At 22.4% G+C, this 9579-nt stretch overlaps 1 protein-coding gene across 2 annotated transcripts in view; it reads right to left on the bottom strand.

The window, feature by feature from the left end:
• Window positions 1-378: 378 nt before the first annotated feature.
• Window positions 379-9579, bottom strand: part of LOC105456907 (coiled-coil domain-containing protein 137) — a 37986-nt gene continuing 28785 nt past the window's right edge. The window contains exon 2 of one of the 2 annotated variants that reach the window (XR_975298.1): window positions 379-760. The gene's annotated coding sequence lies outside the window, so the exon portion shown is untranslated. The remainder of the gene's footprint in view (window positions 761-9579) is intronic. The other variant, XM_011701268.1, reaches the window with a different exon arrangement.

Raw genomic sequence — 9579 nt, 5'->3', positions numbered from 1 at the left:
CAAATTTTAAGTACATTTCCACATTTTTGTTCAAAATGTAAAATGTCAGTAATTAATAAAAAAATAAGAGCTATAATATAGTGCATATTAACTATGTTATGAAAATAGTTTTTACAAATTAAGAATAATTTACTTAATAAACAAATTATTTTCTCAAATTAAATATATATTAAAAAAAAATAGCTGATTTATAAAAAATAAAATTTATATTAGTAAATACTGACTATATTTTACCAAATTACAATTAGTGAATCTTTTACTTATAGGAAAAGCATTTTCATAAAATAAATAAATAATTGAAAAATCACTAATCAACAATAAAAATAGTATGTTTAAATTATTATTGTATTATAATTAAAAATTATAATTAATAAATAATTATTTTCTATAAATAAATAGTTATAAAGGAACTTTATAAAGGAATTATGTTCTCTCTTCAAATAAATATATATATACAATTTCATATTTAGTTGTATGCAAACTAACGATTTATTAAAATTAAAAAAGTTTTATTTTTTTGGTGTACTTTTTCTCAGTATAATAATACATGTATATACTAGCATATCTTTAATTATGGTGTTAGATACAAATCACAATTATAATAAATAAGCGAACAATATGTATACAAAACAAAGTTTAATAAACAACTCACCGACTTCTCTCGACGATCTAATTTCCATGACTGGTTCAGCCGCGACGTTGTTACATACTGTTAATTCGGAGTTAATTCACACCGATTAATTGCACGTGTACTAATCATCTGCAAAACAAGACCATGCTTGTGAATAAATACGCAACAACATTCAATAGAATTATCATACGTTTCAATACAAATTATAAATACATAAATAATAAGCAAAATCTTAAGCACAAATACCTCTTCATAGTTCATTTATATCGATTTATTTACATTTGCATCTAATGAAATTGTATCTTATCAGCGCAAAGACAAAATTCATTGCTGTGTTATTACCATAGACACTGATAACATTATCAATGACCTTGTGGAATAAAACAGTCGCATAAGAGACAAAGCGCGCAGGATAACGAGAACAAGGATGTTTAATTATTTCATACAAGCATAACATGTGTATGTATAACGATAATATAAAGATAATATTCATAAAGATCATTTTTGTGGGTGCAAACGGATGTAATGGTATCGATTAATCATTGTCGATCTGAATCACTAGATGGACTATGCATCCATCATGCAAAAGTGTTTAATTCCGACCGCTATGTTGCGACAATATCCATCAACGTGTCGTCGGCTGATTAGATTGACACTGATAAGAGACCTCGACAAAAAGCGATAAAAGATATTTCACACTATTTTACGATAATTATTTAGTTTGCAAATCTTGAAAAAAGTGTAAAATATTTTATTTGAAATAAATGAATTTTAAATACATTATTGAAAAATAAAAATATTTGTTATTTTATTTTATTTATAATTGTTATATAATTATTTTTCTTGTTTTATTTTGTTCTTTTATTATTTATTATTATTTATTTCGTATTATATTAATTATTACAATGCAATCAACATCTACACATATATCACAATTTATATTTATACATATATTTATATTTAAAATGTTAAAATTGTTAACTCTTTAAAACATTAATAAAATTTAAAAAATTTGAAATAAATTTTAAAATTCAAAGAAAATTTATTACACACACATAAATAAAAAGTGCTTTCATAAGTATTCGAAATATCTTATATATCAATTTATTTAATATGCACTATTATAGCTGCTAAATATTTTAGACTTCTTTTCTCCTATAGCAAATTCTAACAACGATTTTAACTAACGATCGACTTGTCTTAAGTTTAATTAATCCTCAATATTTCGTTTCAATAGTGTTTGTATAATACCGCAAATATACAATTTAGCAAAGGGCTTTAAATGCAGTTATATGTATAATTGAATGATTTTAAGTCTTGACTCTGTATCGATTAGTTTTATTTTAATTTATAACGCTACATATTTGTAATTTTGATAATTTGTTTTTTGTGACATCTTATATCTAATATCTTTTTTAATTATGGATCGTTGAATTTGGTGTGGATTTATAGTAATCCCAAGCCTTTCCATCCGGTATTGGAACTGGCTGAAAAGCAATTCGCGGTTTTATTTAATTCAAGATCAAGTAGTCTTTTCGCACGGAATTATACAACTGCAACCATTGACAACGCTGATGATAGCTTAAAGTTAAGCCGAAGCGTTTATGAAAACTTTTGTATTATTCTAAAGATTATATTTTATGATGCGAACCTACATCTGAATTATTATTATAATTTACGCACCATTTATCGCGCTGACTCCTTACAGCCTTTTCGATTTGCTTTCATTATAATTGACTAATATTAAAGATATTGGATAATTGATCAAAAAATTTCTAACAAAATAATCCTTGTCAAAAAATTATTTTTCTTTTAGAAGTAAAAATTTTCAATTTTTTAATTTTTAATTTTTAATAAATATATTTTTGAATATTATTTTCTTTGTATTTTAATTCATTATTTATAAAATATATAAATTAATTCATTTATTTATACTTGACATTTTTTGTTTATTGATATTCTATATATGATTAAAATATTTATGTGTTTGAATTTTTTATCTATTAAACATTTTAATGTACAATAACATTTAAAAATTATTTATTAAATATAAATTATATAGGGTATCCTATTTTAATTAAAACAGTCAATTTTCTTCGAAATTATTGATGATACAAAAAATATTTCAAATGAAAGATTTCGAGGAGAATTTTGGTCAAGTTTCTTTCTTTCTAGGTAAAGGCGCTAAAAATATATAAAAGTTACCTTCACTTTTTTAAATGGAATTATATAATGGAATTATATAATTTTTTTACATAATATGATTAATTCCTTTTATTTTGCATATAAAAATATTTAGATGAAGTTATCGAAAAATCAATATTTTACGAGACTTTTATACTTTATATGCAATATTTTACATAAAATATCAAATCGTAAATATTTATCGTACTATTGATTTTTTTAATAATTGTATCTTAGTATTTTTATGTACTGAGTAATGAGATAAATTGACTTGTGAAGAAAACACACAGTTGCTTTGCAAAAAAGATTATGTAAAAATTGCAACTAAAGAAAGCAATTTGTCCAAAATACGTTCCCCTTGAAACCGTTCTACTTTCATCTGAAATATTCTTTTGTATCATCAATAATTTCGGAGAAAATTGGATGTTTTAATTAAAAGAGAACACTCTGTATATATACAAATAAAATTATACATTTACAATTTATTCAATCTTTTTCAATCTTTATAGTCTACATACATGGTCTGTGAACAATGTGTAATTTGAGTTCGTTATGTTTAATAATGAAAATTTTTGGTCAATAATATTTTTAAAGATTTTCCCTTGTTTAAACATTTATATTTCACAATTAATAAATAGACTTAAAATTTGATTTTTTGTAAACATATATTACAATATCTAATCCATTAAAAAAAAATTTGTTAAAAAATTTTTACAAGTTATAATTAAAAATATTTAGCTAGGTCTAAGAAATATGTATTACACTAAAAACGTAATTTCATTTTTGTAAATATATTTACAAAAATAAAATTACAAACAAGTATTTTAAAAAATCACATATAACATAACAAATATATATATATATATTTCCGTAATGAATTATGTAATTGTCATTTTTATACTTTATCTACAGACATATTTTTTTATAATATAGTGTAAATAGTCGATGTATACAAAGTTTCAATGTAGTTTAAAGATTATAGCATTGCATACCAAATTACTATATTAATCACATCAATAAATACTAAAAAACTATAAATTAATATAAAACGAATATATTATATCGTATATATATTTTACTCTTACTTTTCATGGAATTGTCTCAAATTTATAAGACACGGCAATAGAAATCGGTGCGCGTTTAATTGCGCGTTTTACGGTCGGTGCATTTTACAGGAAGATACGCAATTAAACACACCGATGCAATTAACCGAGATGAACGCGGTAAATGTATTATAAAAGAAATGTCTCATTTGCATAAGAAGCTCGAATAGATTCCAGTTTTTGTATCAACTTTTCTACGCTCATATATTTATGTATTTATTTTTTATAAAAATTTTTTTCCTCTTTTAACTATTCTTTAACAATATATATTGTAATAATATAAAAAATAATATTTATATACATATATATATATATATATTGTATATATATTTAATATATAATATCATTTATTTTACATGTTTTACATATACTACATTACATACCTACCTATATATAATATCATACGTAATTAAATTAAGATATTACGTTTTTCTAAAATAACAAAACTTCCATTCAATTTTTCAATAATTCAGCCTTCCCTTTCTCACTGTAAATTGACTGTTTCACACAACAAAAGTTTATGGAAATCTGAATGCATTTCTCGCGTCACGCTCTCGTTCACTCATCGAAGAAATTCGACGGCCGATCTTTTTATCTATTAACTGTTATTATCGTAGTATGCTGATGCTTTTATTAGACCGAATTCTTTATTTTATTGAATTTTAATAGGATCTGTTACACTTTCATAAATTTCGTTTAAGTTAACATTTCAAAACGCATATTTCTAAAGTAATACATTTTACAATATCTTTTACATTATTATATTTTAAACAATGTTATTACTTCATTTACATTCCTTATAAAAAATTTTAATTTAAAAATAATGATTTTAATTATTAACTATATTATATTTAAAAAAATTAATATCAAACCTAATTGAAACCACGAAAGTTCAACTAGATAAATTTTTGTTTTAATGTTAAATGCAGTGAAACGGATCTTAGTGCTTAATAATAATTGTGTGAATCTTATAATTTCCAATTCAGGTAAACTGCGCTCCAAAATTTGTCAGTCTTAAAATACAGCTCCAAATTGAATCCAAACTACGTAATATCACAATTAAATTGACAAGCAATTCAATAATTTTTTATGCCAATGGTCATCTTATTAAATCACGTAGAACAACTTATATACAAAAATCTTATAAATAATTTTCACACAAATCTTTTAATACAAACAAATTTTTTAAAATCTTGCATAAAAAAATCACTAAGAAAATTTATACTACTATTAGAATATCTTTAGATAATTTTACAACTAGCAAAAAAGTAACTCATTATTTTCCGAGAGTATTTAGCGATTGCCATAAAATTATCACGCATTGTTTTATACGAAATATTGTAGGTTTCGCGTGAATTCGCGTAATTATAAAACAGGCGTTCGATTCATTTATACCTGCTATATTTGATAAACAAACAACGAGCCACGTTTATTTGAGGCAAGTGTAACACAGGCGCTAGGTAGCTAATTATCATATAAATATTAATGTTGAATTAAGCGATGTTTTGCTCCTTCCAATATCTCGCAAAAAAATAAATAAAATTTATCGATTTATCGCTATTCTAAGCATTTCCATTGATTTCTGAATTTTTAGATATTACAATCTTTTATTTTTCCTATTTCATTATTTTGAAATCATATACATAAATGTATTTTTATTACAGAAAATGTATATAGGGTTATTCCATTTTAATTTACTTTCCTTTTTAAAGTAAGTTGAATCAAAATATGTTTAGATAAAAATTGTGTGGTCTGGAAAGAAACAAATAATAATAAAATTGATTAAAAAAAAACAATTGTTCAAAAACATATAAAAGTCACACATATCTTTTTTTAAACATAATTGTATAATTTTTTTCATATCATTGTAAATATAAATTGTATAATTTTTTTCATATCATTATAAATATGAATTGTATAATTTTTTTACACATAATATCTCCAATTCTCCAATTCTCTATCATATAAAAATATTAAAATAGAATATAAAAAAGATCTATTGTTTTAATAATTTATACGCATCTTGACTGTTTCTGCAATGGTGAGTACATGAGCTGCGTAGATTATTCAGAATTTATTTAGATTTTATTTTATAATTAATATAGAGTACGTATAAACAGAATAAATCACTTGCAATCTTGAAATTAAAAGTCCAGCTCATATATTGCGGAACTACATATTGACAAATATTATTGAAAGTTATTTAATTATTATTTATCACTGAAGAAAGGGGTCGCCGAATAGGGCCGAAATTTCTTCTTAAACCGTAAACAATTTAAAAAGAAATTGAAGAATATGTAATATATTGAATAAATTGATATAACAATTTTTACGCATCAAGTCCTGCGTGTTGATTTGTAGTTGCCTATTTTATTGATTTGTATTATTTAAAAAAACAATAGTTTACAACATATTTTATATTTTCTGACATTTTTGGCAGGAAATATAAAATATCTCGCAAACTATTCATTTTTTGATAACTGTACTTTAATAACTTTTTGCACAAAATAATGAGAATAATGAGAAACAAACAGATTTTCAATTGATGCAAACAAAATACATTGTTTTTTAAAAAAGATATACAGTTGCGAATTACATAATTTTTTCATAGTAGCAATTATGTGTCTTCTTTACACGAATTAATTCGTCTTATTATTATATGCATAAAACTGTTAAAGTACAGTTATTTAAAAAATGAATAGTTTGTGAGATAGATTTCCTGTCAAAAGTGTCAGAATAAAATATGAAATATCTTTTAAATTATTAATTTTTTAATACTTCTTTAAAATTCAACTTTAATACTTTTATATACAGAATAATTAAAGGAAACATGTTATGTAGAAAAAATCACAGAATTTTATTTAAAAAAAATAACAATAATTTATTTTATATGAATATATTAAAGAAATTGACGTTTTAAAATTAATTTTAAAACTTTCCACTTTTATTACCATTATTTGTTCCTTTTCCGATTATATTTTTGTCCAAACATATTTTTAAATTGATCTTACTCTGCAAAGATAAAAAAGTAATAGATTAAAATACAGACAGACACCCTATACAGTTAATATAGTTAATAAATTAGAAATATAAACTATAATTATATATATATATATATATATATATTGGTATACATACACATCTAATTATTTTATATTTTAAATTTTTTAATATTTTCTAAATAGTTGTAATAAATAGAAAATTAGAAACATATTTTTATTTAAAAAAATTTAATATTTTATGTTTAAAAGACATACATATTTTTTAAATACTTGTTAACTTCTAAAATATTTTTTCTTTCTTTCTGTTCTAAATAAAAGAGAAAAAGGAAGTAATTAAATATAATACAGATCATTAAATAAAATTAATAATATAAATAATTTGAAATAGATATAATACATTTCTAATAGATTTCTTCTGTGTGTACAAGTATGTGTCAAAGTCAAATATTACGTGTACTCTTGTTTTCAAGTGAATAAATATCTTAAAAAACGAAAAGAATCAATTTCTAGACAAAATGAAAGAACGGAGCTTTCGGCTAAATTGACTTTCATCAACTTTCTAAGGGATCGACTAGAAGGATCAGGATCATGGAAGACAGACGAATTTGAATTTCGAGTCGCTAATTCGAATATTTGCATAGTTTTATTCTGCTTTCGTTCAAAGACTATCTATTCATCTGTAAAAGCTTATTTGTGGCGATAATAAAAGAAAAAACGAATCAATTTGAGAAAAATACAGTTTCAAGATTAAAATATATTAATAAAATATATAAGAAGTAAAAATTGTATGTAATATTAAATTTGTACGAATTCTTATACTGATAATCTGATAATGAAGATAATAAAAGCTAATAATATCTATGTATATGAAAAGATAAATATATAATTTTAAATAATAATGACAAAATCTAAATTAATGTAAAACAATATTTTTGTACGTAAATTCGAAATGCATTAAACTTTGCACAAAAATAAAATTTTTAATTAAAATCTACGATCTAATTTTATATACGATATTTCAATCTTTTAAGTCATTAGTGTATGTTTTTCTTGGTTATCCGTAAAAAGATTTGATGCCTTCAAATATACATCAGCAAATACGATAAAGTAATAATAATACAATACTGAAAAATAGGAGATGTGTTGCTAAAAGTGAAACTGGAAAATAAAGAGATAATAATTGACTAAAAAAGAAGGAGTGTTAGTATGCTGCAATATAATTTAAGCAATAGCGCTATAAAGCTTCTTGTCAGAATTTCACTGTAATAAAGAGAAAAATAAATAATTTTATAAATTTTACCTTCTTAAAGTAATATTTAAAACTATAAATAATATCATCAGTACAATACAAATAGGATACTTGTATACATAAACTTTTCAAAAACGTATAAGTTCGGAAAGAACTTTAATTAAAAATACAAATTAGTAAATTGTTACTAATTTGTACTATTTATTACTATTCTTTTTATCATTTTTTAATCGTTTATAGACTTTTCTAAGATTTTAATTAATAATGTTTGACACGCATTCATTAAAATGTAAGTATATTCTACACACGCATAACTAATTACCATCTATGCTTCAATATTAGTTAGTTCATCTCATTAGCTAATTAATTCAATTTAAAGCTCTTATTTTCTGGCTTGCAAGTTTTCTTAATAAAGTATTAATATTAATCTTTTTTTTCAATAGTATAACAAATTCCTTTTTTTTACTTTATCGAAAAATCTTAATAGAAAATTTAATTATAGTTTTTATTATTTTTTCAATAATTATAATATCTTTACATTAAACATATCATTAAAAAACCATGTAACATATTATATAAAAAAACAATAAGAAAAGAATCTTTTAATATGCATTTTTTTATACGAACGTTATATGAAAATTAATTTTTCAAAATAAAAGCGTATTTAAAAATCAACTCATTTTCTTAGAATAAATATAATTATTTTATAAAGAGACTTTAAAACTTTTCGCCCTAATTAAAATTCTTCTTTAAAAACAAAAAATAAGGGAGTTTCTGATTTCCGTTTGACAAAATTCAATATACTAATTGATGTTTAATTGCCCTTTCGATACCGCTGAGAACATTCGATAAACAAATTGCAAGGATGCAATGGCTGCATTGATGAAGATGGTCGAGACAAATAGATGCATATTATCATTTCGTTTGTTTATGAATAATTTATCGATTGTTTGTAGTTTCAAAGGTCTTCAAATGTCTTTGTGAATTGTGAAGCAAATTTATGTTAACGATGTTTACGAATCGCAAGAAGCGATGATAATTAAATGACAAAGAGCTTTAAAAAGGACTTGATAAAATGAGATGATAAAATTTAAATTTGTTGAAATATTCAAACGAAATTTTAAATATAAAATAAATGTATGTGTAAATGTATACGTTAATAAATTAAAAATATTTTTATGTATTTGTTGATTATATAATTATATTTATATAATATATGTATATCTTATTGTATACATACATACACACTATTGTTCATGAGTTACCACATATACGTATAATTCTATTGTGCACGTGCACATGACGTAAAATAAGAAAAGTACATTGACATTTTATGTATACTATATATATATATATATATATATATATTATATACATATATATATATACTTATATATAATATATATATAT

Source organism: Wasmannia auropunctata, unplaced genomic scaffold, assembly GCF_000956235.1.
Source record: "Wasmannia auropunctata unplaced genomic scaffold, wasmannia.A_1.0 LD335488.1, whole genome shotgun sequence".
Lineage (NCBI taxonomy): Eukaryota > Metazoa > Arthropoda > Insecta > Hymenoptera > Formicidae > Wasmannia > Wasmannia auropunctata.
This window is presented reverse-complemented; position numbering and strand designations above follow the sequence as displayed.